The sequence below is a fragment of the Musca autumnalis genome, unplaced genomic scaffold, assembly GCF_047663935.1.
Source record: "Musca autumnalis isolate F117 unplaced genomic scaffold, ASM4766393v1 scaffold_1, whole genome shotgun sequence".
Lineage (NCBI taxonomy): Eukaryota > Metazoa > Arthropoda > Insecta > Diptera > Muscidae > Musca > Musca autumnalis.
The window spans coordinates 71,345,760-71,358,599 of NW_027411644.1; the positions used below are offsets into that span (position 1 = coordinate 71,345,760).

A 12,840-nucleotide genomic window follows, 5' to 3' on the forward strand; every position below is an offset into this window, starting at 1 on the left:
TTTTGTGTAGGAAAAGTCATCTCCGGTGAACTTTTGTATTGGAAAAGTCATCTCCGGTGAACTTTTGTATAGGACAGGTCATCTCCGGGGAACTTTTGTATTGGAAAATTCATCTCCGGTGAACTTTTGTATTGGAAAAGTCATCTCCGGTGAACTTTTGTGTAGGAAAATCATCTCCGGTGATCTTTTGTATAGGAAAAGTCATCTCCGGTGAACTTTTGTATTGGAAAAGTCATCTCCGGTGAACTTTTGTATAGGAAAAGTCATCTCCGGTGAACTTTTGTATTGGAAAAGTCATCTCCGGTGAACTTTTGTATTTGAAAAGTCATCTCCGGTGAGCTTTTGTGTAGGAAAAGTCATCTCCGGTGATCTTTTGTATAGGAAAAGTCATCTCCGGTGATCTTTTGTATAGGAAAAGTCATCTCCGGTGAATTTTTGTATAGAAAAATTCATCTCCAGTGAAATTTTGTATAGGAAAAGTCATCTCCGGTGAACTTTTGTATTGGAAAAGTCATCTCCGGTGAACTTTTGTGTAGGAAAAGTCATCTTCGCTGATCTTTTATATTGGAAAAGTCATCTCCGGTGATCTCTTGTATAGGAAAAGTCATCTCCGGTGAACTTTTGTATTGGAAAAGTCATCTCCGGTGAACTTTTGTGTAGGAAAAGTCATCTCCGGTGAACTTTTGTATAGGAAAAGTCATCTCCGGTGATCTTTTGTATAGGAAAAGTCATCTCCGATGAACTTTTGTATAGGAAAAGTCATCTCCGGTGAACTTTTGTGTAGGAAAAGTCATCTTCGGTGAACTTTTGTATAGGAAAAGCCATCTTTTCACCTTGTCACTTGGTTGTCGGAGATCCAGGTTCGATTTTTTCTTTTAAGTACAAAATTTTTTTTCTGGTCTATTTTTTTATATTCATCATTTAAATCCCTTCACATCACATAAAAGGGATTAATCCGGAAAAATAAATTTACTACAGCATGTACCAGGCAAAAGGTTCAATCAAACGAACCTTCCACACTTTAATGCGTAGTGTTAGTAACACACAGACCTCGTATGTATATGGAAACTTTCCTTATGGAAGACTAAAAGGTGTTTTTTGTAATAAACCGGAAGGCCTTCTTATAACGAAACAGAAGATTCGTTTACAGACGTCCCTTTTATGGACGTTTTCGTGCAATAAACCAGAAGATCTTCCTATGATAGACGAGACGAAGGTAGCGAAATATTTTCCATTGTGGCTTAAAACACTTGGAATATTAATTATATGATACCATGGTATAATACAGTTTTTTTTCAATCCTTTTTCTTTTAAGTTGTATATTCCTTTATTATGCCTATCTTTCACATTCCAGGAATTTTCCCCGAAATATTTTTTTATTTGTTTTTAAATATTTTTTATTTCACACATTTTCAAAAAATTTTATGGATTCATTTTGCACATTCACAAAATTGGCACATTGTAAATACAACACATTCAATTCAAAATTTATATTGTTTCATTTCAATACAATTTCGAAATATTTTTCATTTTATTACCGCCGAACGATGTTTTGTTTGTTTTCTTTCTTTCGTTTTGGTGGAATGATTTTTCACAGAAAACACAGGAGGAAACTTTATTTATAAGCTCTCGAATTTTCGCACTTTATTAAATTTTTTACGTTTTTCACATTTCAATGGAAAATTACAACAACAGCGAAAAAACAAAAATGTTTTCTTTTTTATTTAACAATTCACTTCTACAAACTTTTCAGTTTTAAAGATGGGAAAAATGTCGCAAATTTTCGGTATGTAAATTAAAAAAAAAATTATTTTATTTTTTAATTTAAAAAAATAAATTATTATCATTTTTCCGATAAAAAAAGTTTGAAAAAATGAAATATTTTTATTTTTAAAATTAAACAAAATTTTTTGTTTTTTTAAATTTTCAGATTTATTTTTTAATCCACTTTTTAATTTTTACATTTTTTTAGATTTTTCTTTTATTTCTTTTTACTCTTCTCATTCAAAAAATCACAAAACAATTCCACATTTGTATTTTTATTCAAAATTAATATTTTCATTTCATGTTTTTTCTATTTCAATTATAATTTATTTATTCACATCATCTTTTTTTGGCAATCTCTTCACCGCGTGTGTGTGTGTATGTTTCTATTGATTTTCCCCACTTTAATTTGGGTATTTCTTCAATATTTTCCTTCGTTTATATTTTACCGTGTAATTTCTTTCCAAAGTTGAACGTCTTAACGTTATGAATTCTCCGTGCTTTATGAGATCAATTTGAAAAACTCACGCATGTTTCGGGTCTATAGAGTGCCGTGCCAGCCCCTAGCAAAAAACACACACACAAATGGAAGAAAACATGCTTTTTGGGCTCCTCCGAAATTCAGCCATTTAAAAATATAAATAAATGTTCTCTTCACATTTTCTGACAGATTTTCTTTTCCTGGTACTCGCGGCAGCGTATTCAGCTATTTAAAGATTGAAAGGAAACGATCAACAGTCTCTGTGTTATTCCACCAAAGGAAAACATTCTCTCGCTCTCTATTTTTACCTTTCGTAAAGGAAAGAACGCTTCACCTAATATGAGCTATTCAAATAAATTTTGTTTAACGACAATAATGAGGGGATATTGAATATTACTTAACATTAGTGATTGATTTAATATCCCCCATTCGTTCGATAGGTATTTTAAATGTGGACACATTTTGTTGGGGGGAGTTTTACATTGTAAAACTTGGCATTACCCTTCCAAAAAAAGGAGGTGAATGAACTCTTTTTAATGTTGATCGGAAATCCCGCAAATGTTTTAAGGGCCATGATACCAAATTTTTCTCTAGAATGTCCAAACGGTCTACTCCCACTGAAACCTGCCCTACAAAAGTTAAAAAAATTTTCTTTAAGTGATCTTCCAGAATCGTTTTGGAATTTTTACCAAAGGTAGTCTTTGTAATCCAGATAGCAACAAAATCATTTTTTCGTGGATAATCGGCCAAAAGTTCCAAAAACCCTACGGCCAGTGAAAATTACTGATCAGCAAGATAACTCTTGAATTGAGTACTCAAATACCCATACGGCCTTTACCGGGTCTATACCGAAGGTAGCCCTTGTGGTCCTCATAAGAACAATATAACTTTTTTTCCTGAGATAATGGCCCAAAAGCTCCAACAACTCTAAATAATCCTGCTGCCACCAACTAAAATGACTGGTGAGCAGGATAACTTTCGAATTTAGCAGCCAATTTGGTCGAAGCTTTCCAAAATGTGATATTTTTTCCTAACTTATTTAAAAACCAGTAAGGAAAGGATCAAAGCCGGGCGGGGCCGACTATATGATACCCTACACAATTGTGAATATGTAAAATATATATGGGAGCTATATCCAAATCTGAACCGATTTCGATATAATTTGGCACATTTATTTCCAGATCGAATTCAGTCACACATTCCAAATTTCATTAAAATCGGACTTATATAGCGTGTTTGGTGCAGCAAATACACGAAATCGGCCGAAAATATATATGGGGGCTATATCCAAATCTAAACCGATTTCGATATAATTTGGCACACTTTTTTCTAGACCGCATTCAATCAAACAATCCAAATTTCATTAAAATCGGACGTTTATAGCGTGTTTGGTACAGAAAATACGTGAAATCGGGCGAATATATATATGGGAGCTATATCCAAATCTTAATCGATTTCGATATAATTTGGCACATTTATTTCTAGACCGTATTCAATCAAACATTCCAAATTTCATCAAAATCGGACGTATATAGCGCGTTTTGTGCCGCAAATACGCGAAATCGGCCGAAAATATATATGGGAGCTATATCCAAATCTAAACCGATTTCGATATAATTTGGCACACTTATTTCTAGACCGAATTGAATCTCACATTCCAAATTTCATTGAAATCGGACGTATATAGCATGTTTGGTGCAACAAATACGTGAAATCGGCCGAAAATATATATGGGAGCTATATCCAAATCTGAACCGATTTCGATATAATTTGGCACACTTATTTCTAGACCGAATTGAATCTCACATTCCAAATTTCATTGAAATCGGACGTATATAGCATGTTTGGTGCAACAAATACGTGAAATCGGCCGAAAATATATATGGGAGCTATATCCAAATCTGAACCGATTTCGATATAATTTGGCGCATTTATTTCTAGATCGAATTCAGTCACATATTCCAAATTTCATCAAAATCGGGCGTATATAGCGTGTTTGGTGCAGCAAATACGTGAAATCGGGCGAATATATATATGGGAGCTATATCCAAATCTGAACCGATTTCGATATAATTTGGCACATGTATTTCTAGACCGAATTCAGTAACACATTCAAAATTTCATCAAAATCGGACGTATATAGCGTGTTTGGTGCAGCAAATACGTTAAATCTGAACCGATTTTCACCAAAAGCAATAGCGTTCTTATTATGGTTAAAAATGGTAGTCCCAAATTTTCAGCTAAATCGGACAAAAAATGCGACCTGTACGTTGCGAACAAAAATACATGGACAGACAGACGAACGGACCTGCATAAATCGACTCAGAAAGTGATTATATGATCTCGATTGAGATTGGCTCTAATGACCAGTACATGGAACGTATGGGGGTAGCAGTCAGGTGTGGAACTGCCTGTATAGTTGTTGAACGCATACATTCCGCCGATAAATAGCTGTTCTTCAGGTTATAAGCCCAACATTGGCCCGCTTTGGATGGTCATAACCTTCTGGTCTTGCGGGACTTTAACGCTCATCATGAGTTGTGGCATTCGGTCCTCGAAAATAACCAGAGGGGTATAGTGATGGCTGAGCAGATTGATAGCTCTACATTATTTCACGGTCAATGAGGACGGCCCTACCAAATTTAACGGAGAGTGTCAGAGTTCGCTCGACACAATGGTTATCACCTGGTCTGACAAATGACTTCAACTGTCAATCTGTCGTTTCTCTTGTCTCAGACCATCTTCCTATAATTGTGTCTCTATCAGCAGACCACCCGATTTCATCACCTGTAAACGTTGCACTTTCGTCAATCATGGGAAAGCTAATTGGTCTAGTTCAGAGACTTCACCAATTACCGCTTCAGAGATCTGCCCAATCCTTCTGATGTTCGGGCAGCGGAAAGGTTGTTCCGTGACATCATGACTGCTGCAGTCGCTCACCATATAGCTGCTGGTCGAATATCCGAAATGAGAACAAACTTCCCATCAGAAGCGACGGGAAATGAGAGTGTTGAGCTTCGCCGAGCCTACCCCAATGACCCCAGAGTCAGGGAGCTAACTTTGGAAGTTAACAGGCTGGTCGGCGAGCACAAACGGAACAAATGGTGGAATCATCTGAAGAATTGAAACATTGAAGTCGGTATAAATGAATTGTGGGCAACGGTTAAGTCACTCTCGAACCCTGGAAGGAGGGAAGATAGGATTATCCGTCACGTTTGGCGACGTTACGTTGACTAACCCGAAGAGGTGAGCAAGTTATTTCAATCGACTGTTTGTCGAGCACCCCGGGAGTGATAGGGCCAAGAAAGGAGTACTACGTCGCATTAGATCTCTTGCTGCAGAGGATGAACCACCACTATTTACAATGGATAAGGTTGCAAATTTCATCAGGAACGCTAAATCATCAAAAAATTGGGCCCTAATGATGTCACCATGGTATTGCTGAAATAGCTGGAAGAGCCGGAAGTCTAGTATCCCACTTAATTTCTCAACCAGTCACCACATCGTTCCCGAAGTTTGGAATATGGGCAGGGTGGTCCTGCTACTGAAGCCAGTCAAGGATGTCAACAAAGGTAAATGGTCCAGACCGATTTCGCTTTTGTCGTCCGTAGCAAAGACCCTTGAGACTTTAATCCTCCCCAGCGTCAGAAATAGCTATCCAGTTGCTGATCATATTATTTCATAAGCATATTTGTCGAGGACTCAACCAGAGCAAGCTGAGTGATAGAACAGTGACAGTGGCGCTGGACTTATCAATAGTCTTTGATACTGTCAAGCACTCCACCCTGTTTGAGGACATGGATTAGACAACCCTACGGCCAAGTTTGAAATATTGATTAATCAATTATTTGTGTAGACGCCAGTCGTACGTGGAATTCAGGAACAAAAAGTCCAGCCCCGTAGAGCAAAAAAGGGAGTTCCCCAAGGTGGAGTGATATCTCTGGAACTGTTTAACCTATACCTGTCCTGTATTCCGCCCCAGACGGCATTGTGATCGTAACGTATCCGAATGATTGTTCGATTTTGGCGGCAGGTACCTTCCCTGATGTCATTTGTGAACTCCTATTTGACTGATCTGCCACATTTTCTATGCGAGGAATCTGCAAATATTCGCCACTAAATCTACAACCACTCTGTTCTCCACATGAACTGCAGAGGTGAGAACCGAGTTAAATGTCATGGTCGATGGTAGCAGAATTCCATGTTACGTCGTATGTCACAGCTATCTGCGTCAACTGAGATGTAGAAACGAGGTCCTCAAGTCGGCAGCACTTGAGGTGCAGATAAAGAAACTCTGTTGACCACTTAAAGCGATAGGTCGGTCTGTGGTAAGCTATGTGGCGAGAGTGTGATCCGCGTATAAATGTGTAACGCGATGGCAGCAAAGCAGCCATATTCCTAGAACTGGATATAGAACCAAGCCAGATTAAGCAGGAACAAACGAACAAAGTTCAACATTTTCGCCTAAGTGCATTAAAATGTTTACCGAAGATAGTTCTCGTTGTACTGATTACAACGATATATGGGCAAGTCCACACTTCCTGATATAATGGCATGAAAGTAGAAAAAATCTTACAGTGACCAAGCAATATTCCCCTTGGATAGAGGAGCTCCCAAACCAATATGGATACAAAACTTCTTCTTCTATGAATGGAAAGACTACATCAGTGTGAATGTTATTTAGACCTGCGGAAAGGCCCGTTGATCTAGAGATTCTCTTTTCCTGACGTGCCGGGGTGAGTGAAGCCTGTCCCCAAGATTGTGGCAGGGATGCTCATGGTGATAACACTCAAGCAAGTACAGGTAATATCTTAGCGTTCTGATCAAGATGGTTCTCTGGTGTCATATGACAGTCCTCAGTGCATCACTGTGGCAAATTTGAATATTTTTTTTTCGCAGAGTAGCGCTAACATTTGCATACCACACTGGCATCGCATGCTTATCACAGACCGTCCTATTGTTTTATAAGAGGTTAACAAGGTTTCTTTGTCAGCACCACCGTGTGCAGACGGCAAGCGACTTGAGGACCCTCTTCCAACTTCTGATCTTATCGCTAATAGCAGTGAATTGCGCGGACGACTTAAACATGCTACACCCAATATCTTGGGTAGTTTAGGGGTTGGAATCAAGATACCCTTGACCATTATGTTCAGAAGGTCTCATTTCAGCAGTTCAAGTGGTGAACAGTGTGTCAGTAGATCTAATTTCATATTCCTTAGATAAAAGAACGGGTCTTTGACTTATAATTTCTGAATTTTACAAACTCGTCCGTCGTCCACACACAGCCAACGTTTCAAACACGGATGTAGGGAATTCTTCTCTATGTCCTCAAACAGCTTGGCAGGGTTGACGGTATCGAAGGCCTTTGAGTGCTCAAGAGATACCATGACTGTTCGGTCGCACCACCAATTTTAATTGATTCCTTGACAAATTTTTTAGCAACTGCGAAGCAAATTCTCATCATTTGGAGAAATATTGCCTCAGGAATCTTCGGTACTGGCAGCGGAATAGAAATCGTTCTGTATGATTCGCCTCTGCTGGGATCCAGGAATCTTTGCTAGTGGTGGCCGAAGGGAAATCGTCCTGTACAATTCATTCATCAGGCTTAGAAGTGAGGCCATGTTTATATTATAGCCTTTTGCAGGGTTAACCTTCTTTAAGAGGATTTATTTGAGGTATACGCAATGGAATTGACATTTGAAACCCAGTGGGTTTGTTAAATCCGGTTATATATAAACGTACTATTATGCATGGTAGAACAAATACAAGGTAAAGTTAATACTACAACAAATACAACTCGAACAACAACCACAAAGGAATTTGTTTTTGTTTGTAAAGTTACTGTCAGTTGTATTTGTAAACAAAACAAGGAAATGTCTATAAATTATTGGAATTTAAAAAACTAATAATTTTTCACATTTGGTTGAATATTTTGGAAAACATGAATGAAAACTCGTTAGATTTTCAATTTGAATGTTTTCATATCATTCCACTAAATGCATAACTTCTCGCAGAAAGTAGAATTCTTGCAAAAATGTCTGGGGTCGCTGGTAATTCATTGAAAAAAGAGAAGCTGCTTCAATCGTTTGCTTTTGAAAACAAAAAAGCACATGTTTATTAGGGTTTTATTATTTTCAAGTTTAACAAAACACCACACATATTAACAAATATTGTACCGCCTCTATAAGCGGTGTTTTAGTGTGCGGCATGTCGTTCGGACCTGTAGGAGGTTACATGTCAATGATATGAAGCCGTCTTTATGGGAAATAGTTTTTCTGATGAATAAATTTGTTCTTCAAAAATATATATCCCTAATATACATCGAACATAGAAATAAATACATAAAATGTCGTAAGTCCCAATTTACATTAGGCGAGTTTACTTGCGGCAATTGTCAGTCCCAATTTACATTAGGCGAGTTTACTTGCGGCAATTGTCAGTTTGTAGGTGAGAGAGGGTGCTGAGAGGCAAAGGGTTACCATATGCCTCACCTCTCTCTCCTACAAAATGACAATTGCCGCAAGTAAACTCGCCCAATGTAAATTGGGACTCAGTTTGTTGGTGAGAGAGGGTGGTGAGAGGAAAAGGGTTACCATATGCCTCACCTATCTCTCCAACAAACTGACAATTGCCGCAAGTAAACTCGCCTAATGTAAATTGGGACTATGGAATTTGACACTAACACTACAACCCAGTTCAGTCAGCTGGGTATTGCTGCTACCTTTTCTTGTTCTACCATGACTATTATGGTAGAACATGTTTGACTAACGACGAGTTTAGGACAATTGGCAAATACTCAACCCCGAATTCATTAGAGTTGGGCAATTTAGTTCCTGAAGCGATCGATCTTTCCAGTTCCTTTTCCCAAAAGGAACTAATTCCTTAATATAGTTCCAAATAGTTCCGAGAGCGATATAGTTCAATGAATCTTTCTCTTACGTTGTTCTTTTTATTATTTCCTTCGTTCCAAATACTTCTGAGAGTTCATAAGCTGCTTCGCCTGGTTGCTTTGCTATCCTGCTCCATTTCTGACATAACAAAAAATAAAAGGATAAAGAAGGCCGAGCCAATTTCCAACTAGGTTGCCCTTTTGTTCTTTATTCTTTTATTTTTGTTATATCAGAAATGGAGCAGGAAAGCAAGGCTACCAGGCGAGGCAGCTTATGTACCCAGGCCTTAACACTGAGGGGATTTGAAACCGCCGAAAATGTTGATGTTCTGGTGAGGGATTGAATCGCAGGCGTTCTGAGTGCAAGGCGGACGTGCTTCTCACTGCTCCACGGTGGTTTCAACATTGCTCATTGTAAATTGTGACGGTAACTACTCGGCTAAGAAGGCTCTTATACGGCGTATCACACTGCAATTCGCCCTGTCACTCTGGGTACTCTACCCGTTAAAATATGACGCGCACTTCAGCTCTCTTTGCGCTCTTCGGCTTTACTACGGTAAAACCCTGGGTACATAAGCTACCTCGCCTGCTTGTCTTGCTTTCCTGCTTCATTTTTGACATAATAAAAATAAAAGAATAAAGAAGGCAGTGCAAATTTCGAACTGGGTTGCCCTTTTCCTTTTTATTATTTTATCAGAAGCAGCCATGGCAAGCCGGCAAGGCAGATTATGTACCTAGGCCTTTAAAGTTCTAGGCCTTTAGGTCATTTAAAGTAACAGCCATTGTGCATTTCTTGTGGTGACATAGCCACTTTTCCGCTTATGCTCGCCGACTACGCTGTTAACTTCAAGAGTAAGAAGCTCATCACGCTCAATTGCTAGTCCCGTCGCCTCTGCTGGGAAAATTTTGTCTAATTTCGGATATTTATTTACCAGCAGGTATGTTGCGAGCGGCTGAAGCTGTGTCGATATCCCGGAAGTTTTTCGCAGCTACTCGGAACCCTTACCAATCAGTTTTTCAATGGTTCGTAATTACGTCCAACAGGTTCTAATTAAAAATCCGTCCTTTTAAATGGAAGAGAACTTAAATGTAACATTTTATTAAAATCCGTTTGAAGTAAATGCGCTTTTAGTTGATAGATAACATAACGATGGTATAATTTTTAGGAATTCCTGTAGTAAGGACTAAAGGCCTAGTTACATAAGCTGCCTCGCCTGCTTATCTTGCTTGCTTCTGATAAAAGAATAAAAAAGAAAAGAACAACCCAGTTCGAAATTTCCTCGGCCTTCTTTATTCTTTTATTTTTATTATGTCAGAAATGAAGCAGCAAGGAAAGCAGGCAAGGCAGGTTATGTACCTAACGCTGAGGGGATTTGAAACTGCCGAAAATGTTTGATGTTCTGGTCAGGGATTGAACCGCAGGCCTTCTGAGTGCACTCTGGGTACTCTTCGCGCTCTTCGGCTTTGCCACGGTAAAACTCTGGGTGCATAAGCTACCTCGCCTGCTTGCCTTGCTTTCCTGCTTCATTTTTGACATAATAAAAATAAAATAATAACGAAGGCAGTGCAAAATTTCGAACTGGGTGGCCCTTTTCTTTTTTATTATTTTATTAGAAGCCTTTACCTAATCAACTGCGTGTTGCGTGTGCGTTCAAAAAAAACAAAAACAAAATACATGTATTTGTTTTTGTTGTCAATTTGAAATACATGTATTTTGTTTTTGTATTTTTGAACGCACACGCAACACGCAGTTAATTAGGTAAAGGCTAGAAGCAGCCATGGCAAGCAGGCAAAGCAGATTATGTACCTAGACCTTAAGGCCTGGGTACATAAGCAGCTTCGCCTGCTTGCCTTGCTTTCTTGCTTCATTTCTGGCATAATAAAAATAAAAGAATAATGAAGAACTGGGTTGCCCTTTTCTTTTTTACTCTTTTATCAAAAGCAAGCAAGCAGGCAAGGCAGCTTATGTACGTAGGCCTTTAACGCTGAAGAGATTTGAAACCGCCGAAAACTTTTGATGTTCTGGTCAGGGATTGAACCGCAGGCCTTCTGAGGGCACGACGGACGTGCTTCCCACTGCTCCACGGTATTTTCAACGTTGCTCATTGTAAATTGTGGCGGTAACTACTCGGCTAAGAAGGCTCTTATACGGCGTATCACACTGCAATTCGTCCGGTCACTCTGGATACTCTACCCGATAAAATATGACGCGAACTTCAGCTCTCTTCGCGTTCTTCGGGCCTGCGTACATAAGCTGCTCTGCCTAATTGCCTTGCTTTCCTGCTTCATTTTTGACATAATAAAAATAAAAGAATAAAGAAGGCCGAGGAAATTACGAACTGGGTTGCCCTTTTCTTTTTTATTATTTTATCAGAAGCAGCCATGGCAAAATTTTGTCTAATTTCGGATATTTATTTGACCAGCAGGTATGTTGCGAGCGGCTGCAGCTGTGATGATATCCCGGAAAATTTTCTCAGCTACTCTGAACCCTTACCAATCAGTTTTTGAATGGTTCGGAATTACATCTAACAGGTTCTAATTAAAAATCCGTCCTTTAAGTTGACGATTCCTTTAAATATTTGTGAAATAAATGACGTCTTTGCCCCCAAATACTTGTTTTAGTCGGCAGTGTAACGTGGGTTTAAATGGAAGAGAACTTAAATGTTGATTGGTTGATAGATAACATAACGGTAGTATATTTTTTAGGAATTCCAGTAGGAAGTACTAAAGCCGTATACACATCCAACGTTTCAGTAAAGTTGGGCGCCATTTCTGAAAAAAAGATTCTATGTTGCTGTAGTTATTTTATTCTTTTATCTGAATTGACGCCCAACTTTACTGAAACGTTGGATGTGTTTTCGGTTTAATGGCTTCGGCACATACGGTCCGTTGAGTGTCGCGTTACAGCAACTACACCTTTTTCATGTGGTTGTTGTTATTAACGCTTGACGCGACTCACAACGAACCGATTGTGCCGAGGAGGCCTTAAACTTGTATTCTTATAAAAGACCACAAACCGATTGTCCAAACAAATCTTCTTACTGCAAAATAGCGGCATATAAAGAATCGAGAAGATCCTATTTATTCCATACCTATAACACAACACAAATCACTTTTCAAACTAATTTGTTCATATTCAAGGTTAAACCTTTTTGCCGGTTTAACCTTCTTTATGAGGATTTATGTATACACAATGAAATTGTTATTTGAAACCCAATGGATTTATTAAATCCGGTTATATGCAAATGCACTAACATGAAATATCATCAATTTTGCTTGTATCACTCTCACTATCAAAATCTCTCATTAGAATTTTGACATCTTAATATTCACTTTCAATCACAACTTTCGTTTTTTCATAATTCAACGACTTTTGAATTCAGTTAAAACTTCAATAGATATCATGGACCACATTTGTCATATCTTTGCAGTGCTCCTCTTTATTTTCACAACAACAACAACATTTATCATTTCCATGACATGACGATGATGCTCTCTTCTATTCCATCCATACAATTGATTACATTTATTAGATTTATATTTTCCCGTATGACCCGAAGCATTCGCGTCCATTCATTCATTCGTTGCGTTCATTCGCTTTCGTCGTCTTTCTCGTAAGTACTGATCAACGCGTTTAGAACAACTAAACATCTGTTTTAAATTTAAAAAACTCATTACGCCGCAACTCAACATCAATTTTTGCATT

General features: G+C 38.3%; 1 protein-coding gene across 5 annotated transcripts in view; it reads right to left on the bottom strand.

The window, feature by feature from the left end:
- Window positions 1–12,840, bottom strand: part of LOC141400953 (uncharacterized) — an 87,232-nt gene extending 74,392 nt beyond the window's left edge. The window contains exon 1 of one of the 5 annotated variants that reach the window (XM_073980668.1): window positions 12,659–12,840. The gene's annotated coding sequence lies outside the window, so the exon portion shown is untranslated. Of the gene's footprint in view, window positions 1–1,962; window positions 2,368–12,226 lie in introns of those variants that run through there. The other 4 variants (XM_073980694.1, XM_073980679.1, XM_073980686.1 and 1 more) reach the window with 4 other exon arrangements.